Source organism: Bombina bombina, chromosome 9 (assembly GCF_027579735.1).
Source record: "Bombina bombina isolate aBomBom1 chromosome 9, aBomBom1.pri, whole genome shotgun sequence".
NCBI lineage: Eukaryota > Metazoa > Chordata > Amphibia > Anura > Bombinatoridae > Bombina > Bombina bombina.
Window position 1 is genome coordinate 97,395,972 of NC_069507.1, and position 15,378 is coordinate 97,411,349.

At 37.5% G+C, this 15,378-nt stretch overlaps 1 protein-coding gene across 1 annotated transcript in view; it reads left to right on the forward strand.

The window, feature by feature from the left end:
* Nucleotides 1-15,378, forward strand: part of REEP3 (receptor accessory protein 3) — a 378,566-nt gene that overhangs the window by 167,067 nt on the left and 196,121 nt on the right. The gene's annotated exons all lie outside the window — the stretch shown is intronic.

Sequence of the window (15,378 nt, forward strand, 5' to 3'; positions counted from 1 at the left end):
TGTCACTTTAACAATTATATTATTTTTTTTCTTACTAGCCTTCTCCAGAAAGATTTTCAGTAAAATGAATCCAAGATCTATGCATGTATTATTCTTGGAACACTCAACTGATTATATAATAAATTGGCGCAATCCCACTATTTCCTGACATCTAGTATTTGTTAAGCACTTAAGCATGACTATTTGTTTTTAATCTTTGTAGAATAAACGAAAATACAACAATCTTTTATGTGGTGAACATTTATTCAACAAAAAAATGTAATTGTCCTGCTTTCAATTACAGAAAATGTACTCTGTGTTTTTTTTTGTTTTGTTTACTCGTTGCATATGAAATAAACCAGTCAGGCAAAGCGCCAATAAAGCTGTCGAGATAACTGACACATATAATGATTAACAGTGCTGTTCACTTTAGCGCTTATTACGTATCTACGTTTTTTTGGTAATTCATACATGGCTGTGGTTTTTACTCATTATTCTTTCTGTATTCTGAAAGCTCCCAGGAAGTGACAATATATGAGTATTAGTGGATTATTAGTGCCTTAGCTTTAACTTTTAAGTGCCCTTCAATTCATTGATTAAATCATGAGAGTACCATACTCTTCTAAGGCAATATGCATTGATTGGAAATTTAGACTGTTAAGGAAGCTGTTCTCTAGGTCTGTAGCATCTTCTACTAACATTATGTACTTTGATCATTTTTTGCCATCTCGGAAATAAATCTCAACAGCTAAAAATGTTAAATATTTTTTAGTTTCCGAACAGAATATATCAGATTATTTACTGGCATAGCATAACTCTTTTATATGTGACGTATTATGTTATATTATATAGTTCTATGTTTGTGGGGCTCTGTGATTTTTAAGGAATAAAGGACTGTTACATATAGTAAAATTGCAAAATCAAGAAATACATAGTAAAAGGACCCAAATGCATAATAAAAAGACAATGTAATAATAAAACTAATAAAAAAAGACCATTTCAAATGAGTAGTAGATTTTAGATTTATTTTTTCAAAGTTACTATCAATTTCCTGCCTCCTGTGTCATGTGACAACAATCAGCCAATCACAAAACGCATACATATACAGTATTTCACAAAAGTGAGCACACCCCTCACATTTTTGTAAATATTTTATTATATCTTTTCATGTGACAACACTGAAGAAATGACACTTTGCTACAATGTAAAGTAGTGAGTGTACAGCCTGTATAACAGTATTCAGTTGCTGTACCCTCAAAATAAGTCAACACACAGCCATTAATGTCTAAACTGTTGGCAACAAAAGGGAGCACACCCCTAAGTTGAAATGTCCAAATTGGGCCCAAAGTGTCAATATTTTGTGGTTGCCACTGGAGTCCTCTTCCATTCCTCCATGACGACATCACAGAGCTGGTTGATGTTAGAGACCTAGCGCTCCCCCACCTTCGGTTTGAGGATTCCCCACAGATGCTCAATAGGGTTTAGGTCTGGAGACATGCTTGGCCAGTCCATCACCTTTACCCTCAGCTTCTGTAGCAAGGCAGTGGTCGTTTTGGAGGTGTGTTTGGGGTTGTTATCATGTTGGAATACTGCCCTGCAGCCCAGTCTCTGAAGGGAGTTGATCATGCTCTGCTTCAGTATGTCACAGTACATGTTGGCATTCATAGTTCCCTCAATGAACTGTAGCTCCCCAGTCATGCACTCATGCAGGGCCAGACCATGACACTCCCACCATCATGCTTAACTGTAGGCAAGACACACCTGTCTTTGTACTCCTCACCTGGTTGCCGCCACACACACTTGACACCATCTGAACCAAATAAGTTTATCTTGGTCTCATCGGACCACAGGACATGGTTCCAGTAATCCAATTCCTTAGTCTACTTGTCTTCAGCAAACTGTTTTGCGGGCTTTCTTGTGCATCATCTTTAGAATAGGCTTTCTTCTGGGACGAACGCCATGCAGATCAATTTGATGCAGTGTACGGTGTATGGTCTGCGCACTGACATCCTGACCCCCCCCACCCCTTCAACCTCTGCAGCAATGCTGGCAGCATTCATACGTCTATTTCCCAAAGATAACCTCTGGATATGACGCTGAGCACGTGCACTCAACTTCTTTGGTCGATCATGGCGAGGCCTGTTCTAAGTGGAACCTGTCCTTTGAAACCGATGTATGGTCTTGCCCACCATGCTGCAGCTCAGTTTCAGGGTATTTTCAATCTTCTTATAGCCTAGGCCATCTTTATGTAGAGCAACAATTCTTTGTTTTCAGATCCTCAGAGAGTTCTTTGCCATGAGGTGCCATGTTGAACTTCTAGTGACCAGTATGAGAGAGTGTGAGAGCGATAACACCAAATTTAACACAATGGCTAATTGGGCCCAATTTGGACATTTCCACTTAGGTGTGTACTCACTTTTAGACATTGGGTTAGACATTAATGGCTGTGTGATGAGTTATTTTGAGGGGACAGCAAATTCACACTGTTATACAGGCTGTACACTCACTACTTTACATTGTAGCAAAGTGTCATTTCTTCAGTGTTGTCACATAAAAAGATATAATAAAATATTTACAAAAATGTGAGGGGTGTACTCACTTTTGTGAGATACTGTATAAAAATACTGTGAACTCTTGTACATACTCAGTAGGAGCTGGGGTCTCAGAAAGTGTGCATATAAAAAAAGATTGTGCACATTTTGATAATGGAAGTAAAATGGAAATTTTTTAAATATTGCATGCTCTCTCTGAATCATAAAAGTTTAGTTTTGATGATAGTGTCCCATTAAATTGAATGTTTGTTTTGAAATCTAACCGAGAACTCTGCAGCTCATTTATAAAGAGTGTTCAATGGTTTCTCTGAGTTATCACATTATAAATACATCAAACTTGCTTTACCTTATGACCAGTTTGGCAGTCTGTACAGTTAAAAAAAGATGATTGATGATGTGTCTGTATTTTCAACTATTTTCTTTTCTTTCTAAAGAAAGTTCTCTTTTTTGAGCCATTGGTTGATTGAAATGATTGGTTGATTGAAATACATTTTTATTTTTAATTTTTTGTGTTTAAGTTAGGGTCATAAGCCCTTGTGACACACACGTAGATCTGTAGTCACCCACTAGAGACAGTTATAAATAGGTCACTAGAGTGTGCAGCCAATGACAGTGTGGAATATACCAGTGTTCTCTGCACTACCATTTATATGAATAAATATGCTTTTACATGTTTTCATCTACTTAAAGGGACACTAAACCCAAATTTTTGCTAACATGATTAAGATAGAGCATGCAATTTTAAGCAACTTTGTCATTTACTTCCATTATCAATTTTTCTTCATTCTATTTCTATCTTTATTTGAAAAAGAAGACATCTAAGCTAAGGAGCCAGACAATTTTTGGTTCAGTACTCTGGACAGCACTTGTTTATTGGTGCTGTCCAATCAGCAAGGACAACGCAGGTTGTGAACCAAAAATGGGCCAACTTCTAAACTTACATTCTTGCTTTTCAAATAAAGATAGCACGAGAATGAAGGAAAATGGATAATAGGAGTAAATTAGAAAGTTGCTTAAAATTGCATGCTCTATCTGAATCATGAAAGAAAAAATTTGGGTTCAGTGTCCCTTTAACGACAAAGGACTACAATGTACTTAAATATGAATACATATATATTTATATGTTTATATGTGTATCCATGTCTGTAAATGCATATAAAGACATATAAATACATCTTTACACATATATAGACATTTATTTTTACATACAAATTAATCTTTAGAGATGTATATGTATTTATCTCAATGTTAAAGTCCTTTGTCTGCTTTTTTTTCCATAACACCTGAGAAATCACGTCTTTGAGCCCTTATACATTTTTTTGTAATATTTTTTAAAATATTTTTTATTAGATGGTGTTATTATAAGTGTAAATGTACTTTGTAATGTATTTTTGATGCGTTTCGAGACCTTTTTTGTTTTGTGAAACAGTTAACTACAGCTCTGTCACGCTAACCTGACGAGCGTTAACTTGAATCGCACTCAATCGATCACGTTTGCTTTCAACTTGTAATACCAGCGCAATTTGACCTGCGCGCAAATGAAGGCAAAAACCCGATAACGCTCGTGCACAAACGATTGCGCTCCACTTGTAATCTGGCCCTAAGAAGGAGGAACTTCTTTGACATCACAAGATATGTCAATTAATGCACACTGTGAATCATTTTGATAGATGGAAGGCCTGATATAGTTTTATAGATTCTTAAAAATGAAAACTGTCATTAAAGGGACATGAAACCCAAAATGTTTATTTAATGATTCAGATAGAGAATACAATTTTAAAAAAACTTTCCAATTTGCTTTTATTATTTAATTTGCTTCCTTCTATTGTTATCCTGACATGTTTATGTAGGTAAGCTCAGGAGCAGCAAAGAACCTAGGTTCTAGCTGCTGATTGGTGGTTGCATATATATAGTGAGTGTCAATGGCTCACCCAAGTGTTCAGTTAGAAACCAGTAGTGCATTGCTGCTCCTTCAACAAATGATAACAAGAGAATAAAACAAATGAGATAACAGAAGTAAATTAGAAAGTTGTTTAAAATTGCATTCTCTATCTGAATCCTGAAAGAAAGTTTTGGGTTTCATGCCCCTTTAATTCAACAGTTAACTTGCAATGTAAACTGATATTCTCCTTTAAAAGGAAAAAAGGAAGAAAAAAAAAGAAGCAAACAAATAAATTCTGTTTTGTGTTTTTCAAGTTTCCATTTCCCCTCCCCCAAGTTGATGAAACCTTGGCAAATAGAGTGCTTGGAGAGCGGCCAGCTCCCACTTCTGTACAGCTTCCTAAGGCCTAGAATTACAATCTGTTGTGAATGTGCTGTTCTTCGGGTTGCTATGGTGATAGCAGAAAAGACAATTTAAAGGCAGGGTTGACTGCTTGATTAAAACCACTAGAGAGGGAATGAAAGGAAAGTTACAAGGGCATAAAACAAATGTGATATCAGTGTGTTAAGACTAAATTAAGGAGTTGGCTTTATTTACAAATTGTGCATCCATTTTGATAGGGATAATGATGCTGTTCAAATTGTGTTTGGTGGGTTGTTTAATTTGCTTGGAATAAGGCCCAGCTTATAACAGTGGTCTGTGCTTGTGAATAATCTTGCAGCGTTTCATGTAGATTTTACTATCAACATAACCTTATCTTGCAAAATGATGTAAAATACGCTTGCAGCTAGAACACAAACTGGGAGCGGAGCCCATGACTGGGGTATGCGACTAAGAGGTATATACACAATATGGGGGCAAATTAATGAGGAAAAAGCGAATTTCTTGTTGGCAGCTGGAAGTCATGTATTAATGATTTCTTCTTGCATCTGGTTGATAAAATGTATTTTAATACATTTTTGTATTTTAATACATCTTGTCTATGGTACTGATAGGTTATGCGCAATTCCTTGTTACCGTAATGAGGATGGCACAAGAGACGTAGTAATGAGGCAGAAAAAACCAGCAGGATTCTTGGTTAAAGGGACATTGAAGGCAATTTTTTCCTTTATATATATATATATATATATATATATATATATATATATATATATATATATATATATATATATATATTTATACACATACTTATACAGTATATATATATATATATATATATATATATATATATATACACAAACACACACACACACATGTGTGAGTATATAAAAATATATATTTTTTTTTTCACTCACTTTGGTTGTACTATAATATCTAACTATCTATCTATCTATCTATCTATCTATCTATCTATCTATCTATCTATCATTAGTTACGTTTTGGAAGGGCTGCTGTTTAAATGAGGGGGCCCTCCCACAGACTTTGCCCTGGGACACAGTGAGATCTAGTAAAGTCTCTGGGGTCAATTTATTCAGGTGCAGACGGACATGATACGCTGTATCGTATCATGTCCGCCGCACATCGATAAATGCCGACAGCGTACTTATCATTGCACCAACAGTTCTGGTGAACCTCTTGTATTTAGTTTTTAATTTCCCTTTACGGAGTAAATTTAGAAACAACATTTACAAATGGCAGATATAGTTATACAGATAAATTGAGGATTAATAAAGTCTGTCTGTTGGAAAAGAAATGGGAAGACTAGACGGCTTTATCATTCATATGTGCCGTCAAAATCTACAATTCTTTTGTGTATAAAATCTACAATTCTTTTGTGTATTGTTTGTAGAATTTGAGGTTGTTATTTTCCATAATATGTTCAGATACTGTTATTTCATTGTTATTTAACAAAGCTGGGCAGTCTATGTCCCTACCCTCACACTTTTGGAACCATTTTGTTCTTGTGTGGTCTGTTATAAGCTTGTTGCTTGGGAATGCTGGTCTAAATTGAGACTATATTTATAAGAGAGAGTGTGTCTGTATACATGTATGTATATATTTGTGTGTGTGGCCCTAGCTGGCACAAAGACTGATTAAAGATGTTACTTTTTGGCTCCTAAACCTTCAGAGGGGCCGAATTTTCAAGCTCTGAATGGAGCTTGATGCCCCTGTTTCCCGCGAGCCTTCAGGCTCGCCGGAAACAGCAGTTATGAAGCAGCGGTCTAAAGACCGCTGCTCCTTAAAGGGACACTGAATCCAAATTTAATTTTTTCTTTCGTGATTCAGATAGAGCATGCAATTTTAAGCAACTTTCTAATTTACTCCTATGATCAAATTTTCTTCATTCTCTTGGTATCTTTACTTAAAAAGCAAGAATGTAAGTTTAGATGCCGGCCCATTTTTGGTGAACAACCTGGGTTGTACTTGCTGATTGATGGATACATTCACTCATTAATAAACAAGTGCTGTCCAGGGTCTGAACCAAAAATTGTCTGTCTCCTTAGCTTAGATGCCTTCTTTTTCAAATAAAGATAGCAAGAGAACAAAGAAAAATTGATAATAGGAGTAAATTAGAAAGTTGCTTAAAATTGGATGCTCTATCTGAATCACGAAAGAAAAAAATTGGGTTCAGTGTCGCTTTAACTGATCCGCTGCCTCTGAGGCTGCGGTCTGCAATCCGCCCGATCCTATATGATCGGGCTGATTGACACCCCCTGCTAGCTGCCAATTTGCCGCAAATCTGCAAGGGGTGGCATTGCACAATGTTAAATGCCGACAGCATATGCAGTCGGCATTCAGCGATGTCTGTCGGACATGATATGCTACAGCGTATCATGTCGGACAGATATTGATAAATCGGCCCAGAGTATGAGGTTAATATGTCAGCAATGTACATTTCAAGTTTGGAGAATTACTAATTTCTCAATTTCAGAGCTAAAGTGCATAAGGGATCAAAACTAATAATGAAAATATATTGCAAAGTTGTTTCGTAACTTTTACTGTCTAGTTTTGATCCCTTATGTACGTTAGCTCTGAAATTGAGAAATTCCTAATTCTCCAAACTTGAAATGTACATTGCTGACCTATTAAGGCTAACTCTTCAACATATTTGACCCTAATAGGCTTTATCAGATAACAATTGCAAAACAATGCATTTTATACTAACTTTATGGCATTGGCTAACCAGTAGTCTAAAGCCCAGATTGGCTCCGTCAAATCAGGCTAATAGTGGGGGGAGTTTGGCTATTGAAAAAAATTGCATTAAAATGTTGTTAAGGCTTAGGGGCCGATTTAACAACGATCTGTCCGACATGAACCGCTCAGCGGATCATGTCTGACAGACATCTCTGAATGCCGACAGCATTCTGGTGAACTGCTTGTGAGATTCCGCCCCCTGCAGATTTGCGGCCAATTGGCCGCTAGCAGGGGGTGTCAATCAACCCGATCGTATCTGATCGGGTTGATTGCTGTCCGCCACTCAGAGCAGGCAGACCAGTTAAGGAGCAGCGGTCTTAAGAGCGCTGCTTCATACCTGCTGTTTCCGGCGAGCCTGAAGGCTCGCGCGCAAACAGGGGCATCAGGGGCCATTCGGCCCTTGATAAATCAACCCTTTAATGTCTTAATGTCTGGTGAACTGCTTGTGCAATGCCGTCCCCTGCAGATTTGCGGCCAATCAGCATTTACCATTGCACAAGCAGTTCTGGTGAACTGCTTGTGCAATGCCGCCCCCTGCAGATTTGCGGCCAATTGGCCGCTAGCAGGGGGTGTCAATCAACCCGATCGTATTCTATCGGGCAGATTGATGTCCGCAGCCTGAAGGCTGGCGTAGAAACAGGGGTATACGGTCCCATTTGGGCCGTAATAAATTGCCCCCAATGTCTGCAAATATACAGGGTTACTTAAAGGGACATTTTTGTTGAAGAGCATACCTAAGTAGATAGCGTGCATGTGTTTGAAGCACCATATAACAACAGTTTGTGCGAACACTACAATCGTCTAGTGCTCTTGCAACTATATCTTTTTATATCAGTATCTGTGCATATTCTTCTTTATAGTAGTGCCTATTACATGCAATTATATGAAAATTGGTGTATACTGTCCCTTTAAAAGCATTCTTGCAAAACTGCTGCCATATAGTGCTCCAAAGAAGTGCACGCTCTTGAGCCTACCTACCCACTTTTCAAAAAGGATACCAAAAGAACCCTCACTCCAGTATAATTTGCAGGGGCGGAACTACCATTGGCGCATTGTGTGCAGTGGCACAAGGCCCAAGTCCTAGCAGCCAGTCTATACTTTAGGTGTGTGCAGAATTTGTGCAAACCTAATGCAGGGGATTGCCTATCTATCTATCTATCTATCTATCTGTCTATCTATCTGTCTTTCTGTATATCATTACTATTGCTTACTACTGAGTTACCTTTGGGGTGTCCCTTATTTTTTTTGCACCAGGGCCCTATATTAAGTAGATCCACTACTGATAATTCATATTCTTTCAAAAACAGCTGAATACAGCCAAACCAAGTACTTGCTAAACTTTTTCATATGGTTTTATTGTGTTTGAGCTGTATGATTATCTCTGAATTGTTAGTTTTGTGCATTTATCAAGCACAACAGACGCATACACAGTTTTAAAGGGACAGTCTACTCCAGAATTTGTATTGTTTAAAAAGATAGATAATCCCTTTTACTACCCATTCCCCAGTTTTGCATAACCAACAGTTATTATAAAATACTTTTTATATTTTGTAATTACCTTGTCTCAAAGCCTCTGCAGACTGACCTTATTTCAGTTCTTTTGACAGACTTACATTTTAGCCAATCATTTCTGACTCCTAGGTAACTCCATGTTATCTATTTAGCACATATGAACTAGCGTGCATAGCGCTAAAAATAAATAGAGATACAAGTAAATTAGAACGTTGTTTGAAATTGCACGCCCTATCTGAATCATGAAGGTTTAATTTTGACTTTACTGTTCCTTTAAACTGGCTGGGTGTTTGTAACGCATCTCCAGGCAGAATTGCAATCATTGTTCAGTGTATAAGTTTTGAATTTTTCATAATTTAACAACAAAACAAAATAAAAAGCTGCACAACATTATTGACGTTCCAGGAGCTAATTCCCAGCACATTTCTGTAGGAACACATTGTCAAGGTTTTTTAAGGTTAGACAGCAATGGAAAAATGCTACATTAATTGCTGTGTGCAGCCAGGGAAGCTGAAAAAGCAGGGCATTTTACTGCCAACGCTTTACATGGCTACCCATAAATCTTACAGTGCAGAACATAATAAATTAGATTTAGATGAAACCAGCGTCTAGATAAAAGACTGGCTTTGTTCCAATTTGCTGCATAAAAGCCATGTGTAGTTATTGTCTTCTATACAGGAAATGTGTTTCTATACACTTTGAAAACAGTGTAAGTGACATCAACCTCATGATATATACTGTATATAAAAAATTTTTTTAATTCAGATGCTATATTTATTATTCTAAACTACTGTGTTTTGGAGAAAATTTAGTCAAAATAAGAGATTATTTTAAACCTGAAACTTTTAGGGTATAATATTACATTTGGAATATATTTTGGGAGTATATTGGAGTACAAATAGGAAGATATTCTAGGAATCTTTACAAATTTGTCATCTAAACTGATTTTCTCGGTACAGCCTATTTTTGGTCTTGTCTCTTGTGATAGGGATGCCTGAAATGTGAGGTCATTGTAGGCCTTATGTATATATATAAATTGCATATTGTGGTATCAGAGTGTCTTGTGTTTTACATTAAAACATCAGAATAATAAAATAGTATAAAGTAATTTGGTGAACTGGCATCTATGAATCTCCTGCAGATTAAATTGAATAATGAATAATGTATAATTGAATATTTTGTCCATAATGTGTAGAATTTACTTAGTTGCATTGGAGTGCCACAAAATGGGCAGAAATATGGAAACCATTGGTGGGCGTGGTCAGTACTCCTCTAACCTTACTTGATTGCTTTGTTAATAGAAGGGAGAAGTAGATAAGGTGATACTGATAGTATATGACCAAAGGGTGCTAAGTATAGTGATTCAAATTATATCTAGGAGCACCCAAAGAGGGGTAATTTTGCACTAGGGATACTCACAATGTAAATGATACAATAGGCGTAACAGCAACAGAAAGTGCTTTACCCCAGAGAAATATGTAAATAAATGAGTATGTAAATATACAAATGTATGTCTCAACAAACTTTTAACTGAATAGAGCATTCATACTTAGGGGTAGATTTACCAATGTCTGTGCGACATGATACGCTGTAGCGGTCTTTAGACCGCTGCTTCATAACTGCTGTTTCCGGCGAGCCTGAAGGTTAGTCAAAAGCCACTATATTCATATTCCAAAGAAAACACCTAAAGATCTAGGAATGTACCCCTGTAGCTCATGTGCTGCATGTATCTATGTGACCAAAATCAAAGCCATTACAGACAAAACTGGAAAAATACACAAACTGGAACAACATTATACATGCCGATCAACTGGAGTGATTTATATCCTCCAATGTCTATGTAGGCATGACAACTCGTGAGGTCAGAGTAAGAATTTTGGAGCACGTCAATAATATAAAAAACTCCAAAAAAAGACCTATCCAAAGGAAAAAACTTACCATCAGTGGCACGACATTTCTTACAATTTCACAAAAGTGCACCAACAGATCTGCGTTACGCTGTCACACTATTATCATATCCGCTCATTTCGATTGAAAATTAGGCTAATGTTTACTATAATAACATAATAACAAATAGTTTGCAGCCATCATACTGTTTAATATTTGAAACAATCTCTATTATGTGTACATAATCGATCTATAATACAAGGTAAAGAGATAAATGCAAAAGATCTCCTTTTAATCAATAGTCATAATCTTAAATTTGGAGACGTAAATATCTTCCAAATAGATGATAAGCAGTTTCAAATAATTATACCACATTGACCAAACACTCTTAAATTCATTAGATTGATTAGCAGGATACAACTGCAGTATAATTATGACATACACCTCCCCTGCAGGGGTGTCAATCATTCCAGCTCCACCCAGGAAACAACACGCCCATGACCTGGCTGCAGTCCCAACTCTTAGTGGCCCTGCCCAGAAATAAACAGAGGGTCACTTCCCCAAGTTGCCTAACCTTCCCATTCCAGAAAGCCTCTGGGAAATGGAGGTCTGTAAATAAATAGAAGGATACTTTGGCATGGTCTTGTTAATTGCATACCCCCCAACTGTCCCGATTTTCGCGGGACAGTCCCGATTTTAGGGGTCTGTCCCCCTGTCCCGGGTTGCTAGCCATCTGTCCCGATTTGCCCCAGGCATTAAACTTTTTTTTTTTTTTTAATTCTGTTGGGCCCATACTTAGAAGCAGCTGGCTTTGCTCTCACAGGGATAGATACCTGTTAGATTCCCTGTGAAAAAAGAATGGTGTGTGGGTTAAGCAGGAGTAAGAAGGCTGTATACACTCTGACCACGGGTAATGATGACCTCTCTAACCTACCTCTGGTAGTGATGATGTCTATCCCCTGGTGATAATACTAGCATGCCTTCAGTTTTATACAATGAGCAGTGCTAATACCAGGGTAACGAACAGTGGCAGCCGCAGACTGCCAGCTAATGTGCTTGCCAACCCCAGGACCCCATACAATGAATTACAGATACCCATATATGATGTAGTGTGTGTGTCTATCTGTATCCATAACTGTGTGTGTGTATCTGTATGTATAAGTTTATGCTATGTAGTGTGTGTGTGTGTCTGCATGTATACAGTAAATGTAAGCTATATAGTATGTATAAGTCTGTATCTGCATTTATAAGTCTGTATCTGCATGTATAAGTATGTATCTGCATGTATAAGTGTATGCTATGTAGTGTGTGTGTGTCTGCATGTATAAGTGTATACTATGTAGTGTCTGTGTATCTGCATGTATAAGTGTATGCTGCATGTATAAGTGTATGCTATGTAATGTGTGTGTGTGTCTGCCTGTATAAGTGTATGCTATGTAGTGTGTGTGTATCTTCATGTGTAAGTGTATGCTATGTAGTGTGTGTATCTTCATGTGTAAGTGTATGCTATGTAGTGTGTGTGTATCTGCATGCATAAGTGTATGCTATGTAGTGTGTGTGTATCTGCATGTGTAAGTGTATGCTATGTAGTGTGTGTGTGTATCTGCATGTATAAGTGTATGCTTTGAAGTGTGTGCGTATCTGCATGTGTAAGTGTATGCTATGTAGTGTGCTACTGTGCATTTTTGCTGACTTTAAAGGCCAGAATTTAGAATATTAATGGGGAATGCAGAGAGCAGTTTTAAAGAATTTATTATTAAATGTCCAATTAAGATAAAAAATATTTAGCAATGTCTTTTCAAAGGCTAATTAAATACAGCGCTCACATAGCTATACCAGTGGTTTGAGCTTGTGTTTGATTTGCTGCCTAAGTGTATTAAAATCTATGACTTTATTTAGAATTTTATTTATATTACTTTGGTCTTATGATTTTTTTAAGCTCCGCCCACCACATTTAAATTTTTTTGCCGCGGGGGGGGGGGGGGGTTGTCCCTCTTTTGCATTTTGAAATGTTGGGAGGTATGTAATTGTATGAAAGTATATTCAGTGTTCAGCTGTAAGACCCGCCCATTTCTAACCTCAATTAAAGAGTGATGTATCTAGAAGATAAATCCTACCCAAAATAAATCTTGAACTCCCTTGACTCACTGCTGAAACTACAATCCACGTGAGAAGCTACCCCAAACCTTATGCATCTTTACTTCTCTTCCTCCTGCACTAGATTGGTTTAGTCTGTTATGTTTTTGTATCTTATCAAAAATCTTTGTTGTTGTATACCCCTATCTCTGTACCCAGTGCTACAGAATTTTGTGGTGCTATAAAAATAAATGATAACAATAATAATATTAATAAGGTGATATAATTCAAATTTCATAATCCCCAGGCAAAGTGGCTTATATGGCTTTTCACATAGTTTTCAAATTTGAAACCTTTTCAATTTAATTAGAAAACCCTGCAACAACCTCACTACTATTTAAAATGTATTAGTGGCCCAATACTCCTTGTATGGGGACAGTTAACATCTTAATTAAACTACTGTTATTAAAATAATCGTCTATTAAAGGGACAGTCATGATTCAAATAGGGCATGTCATTTTAAACAACTTTCCAATTTACTTTTATCATCAAATTTGCTTTGTTCTCTTGGTATTCTGTATTGAAAGTTAAACCTAGGTAGGTCATATGCTAATTTTATATGCTAAGGTACCTCCTTAGATTATGGGGCCGATTTATCATCGGTCTGTCCGACATAATCCGCTCAGCGGATCATGTCCAACAGACATCGCTTAATGCCGACAGCATACGCTGTCTGCATTTATCATTGCACAAGCAGTTCTTGTGAACTGCTTGTGCAATGCCGCCCCCTGCAGATTTGCGGCCGCTAGCAGAGGGTGTCAATCAACCCGATCGTATTCGATCGGGTTGATTGCTGTCTGCCGCTCAGAGCAGGCGGACCAGTTAAGGAGCAGCGGTCTTAAGACCGCTGCTTCTTAACTGCTGTTTCGGAGAGCCTGAAGGCTCGCGCGGAAACAGGGGCATCAGGGGCTATTCAGCCCCTATATATTTATATGTACCTATAATGTATGGCATCTGAAAATCCGGATCCGGTGTGTATCGTAATGGATTCTCAAATGAAAGTAGACACTCAGAGAAAGGATCCAACAACGTTTATTGCATACCCAAATGCTAAAACTCCATAACGTTTCATCCCCTCACAAAGGCTTTGTTCACATGGAAGCAAAAAACATATGCATAAAGACCGCTGCTCCATAACCTGTCCGCCTGCTCTGAGGCCGTGGACAGAAATCAACCCGATCGAATACGATCGGGTTGATTGACACCCCCTGCTAGCGGCCCATTGGCCGCGAATCTGCAGGGGGCAGCATTGCAACAGCAGTTCACAAGAACTGTTGGTGCAATGATAAATGCGTATGCTGTCTGCATTTATCGATGTGCAGCGGACATGATACGCTATATAGTATCATGTCTGCTCGCACATTAATAAATATACGCCTTAGAGTAGTTTACGCTCGTGTTCCCTTTTTGTCTTTTCTATTGGTTCTCCTGAGCCTACCTAGGTATGCTTTTCAACAAAGGGTAGATTCGCAAATTAGATGATAGTAGTACATTAAAAGTTATTTAAAATTGCATGATCTATATAATTCATCAAATATATTTATTTTTTGGGGGTTTGATGTCCCTTTAAGTTTGAAAAATAAACAGGTGAATCCCTCCCCCCCACACAGTGAGATATAAGCAAAATGTCTCTCTTTATTCTCTTTTTACATTATGTTTAGGTAGAACATGGTGTAATATATGGCTTTGTAATGGAGCCCTCAGAAATGCAAATTTCCTTTGTTACTGAATTTTCCTTACCTTGATATCACCAATCATTCTGTCAGTTTAAGCAGAATGCTTTCCTGTATTTTGTACATTTACTTTAATATGAGCTTTGAAGTGTAGATTTTTTTTTTTATACTTTATATTTTCAAACGTGTAAGTAAAATGCTTCAAATTACAGAGGGGAAAAAAACACAGAACATTTTGCATTGTCGTTAAAAAAAGTTAAAAAAAAAAAGCTTAGGTACAATCTATACACAAAAACATGCAGCACTAGGTTTTATTGTATTAAAGTGATGGTAAATCCTAGAGTTCATTAAACGCTAGGATTTACCATTGCAGCAAATAAAGGGAACTTTCAGTCATGAAGAAAGTTACTTTATTTGTCTGCAGCATATGCTGCGCTGAGCGCCTCACGCTGCCGACAGCAGAATGCTATTTTGCAGCGAAGTGATCTTAGCCAATAGTATGCTAGCTATCCGGCATAATACCAGCTGGGCCGCATGGCTATTGGCTAAGAGGTGGAAACATCACCTCATTGAAAAAATAGTGTTTTGTCGTGGGCTGTCTGAGGCGCTCATTGTTGCATAC